Source organism: Triticum dicoccoides, chromosome 7A (genome assembly GCF_002162155.2).
Source record: "Triticum dicoccoides isolate Atlit2015 ecotype Zavitan chromosome 7A, WEW_v2.0, whole genome shotgun sequence".
NCBI lineage: Eukaryota > Viridiplantae > Streptophyta > Magnoliopsida > Poales > Poaceae > Triticum > Triticum dicoccoides.
In genome coordinates, this window is record NC_041392.1 from 224,200,195 (window position 1) to 224,201,242 (window position 1,048).

Below are 1,048 nucleotides of genomic sequence, written 5' to 3' on the forward strand. Positions count from 1 at the left end.
GGATGCTCTAAGGGCACGGCATTACGCTTGGGCTCCTCATTAGTGCTTTTTTTTTGAGAGAGAAAGCCATCATGGCACTTTATTACGAGTCAAATAGGCTTACATCATTTGCAAGTACATCAGTGATAAAACCTGGCGGATCGCCCTGCCAAACAGTGGACAGGTCACCTTCCGCCCTAGATGCAAGCACATGTGCCATTATATTACTCTCCCTAGGACAGTGAACAAATACTCAGAAAAATTCAGGGCTAAAAACATGCAGTCCTCATAAACAGCAGCAGCAGGAGAACTCGACCGGCCTCCCTCGTTCATCGTCTCCACCACGTCCATGCAGTACAGGAGGGTAATGACTCGAGGCCTCGAGGCCGATGCAGATAGTACTAGTAACTTTCATAATTTAAACCACCGTTCCAGGGCCATCTTCCGGAAGGTGCCCGTCCTAGTACAAATCTCTTGCTTTGTGTCAGTTCGTCTTTTCAGAGAGTCTACGGAGGAGCAAATATCCTCGTGCGGTCAAGCCTGAATTTATAGTAGCAGCTGCTATGCTAAGTAAATGTTCTATAATTGGCCGCACAAGACGTGCGGACAGCGACACAAACCAACCCCACTGGCAAAAATGACACTCTGGATGGATATTTCAACCAGGCATATTTTGTTTCTTTCAGGGGTAGATATTCCAACCAGCTGGTCGGCTTCTATTCAACATCCGGTGGGCCGCGCACAACCCAATCGTCTGTTACTGTAGAGCAGCCTCAGAATGGGATCCAGTTGCAAACCAATCTGGGTTATTGGTGAGGACACTAGTATCCCCTACACATCTTAGTTTATGTCCCGGATTTGGTATTGGTGCTTGTATTTTTTGAATTTATTTCAGATCTTTCGGCGATATGGGTTCAGTAGAAGGAGACGTTCCCATCGACTACGAAACGTCGTCAATCTCAAGATGATGTGTCGACTTAGTCTCTTGAAGGTGCTCATATGGATACAGTGTGCATGCGTGTGTGCATTCATAGGAGTGCGTGTATGTGAGCGACTTCGATTGTATTAT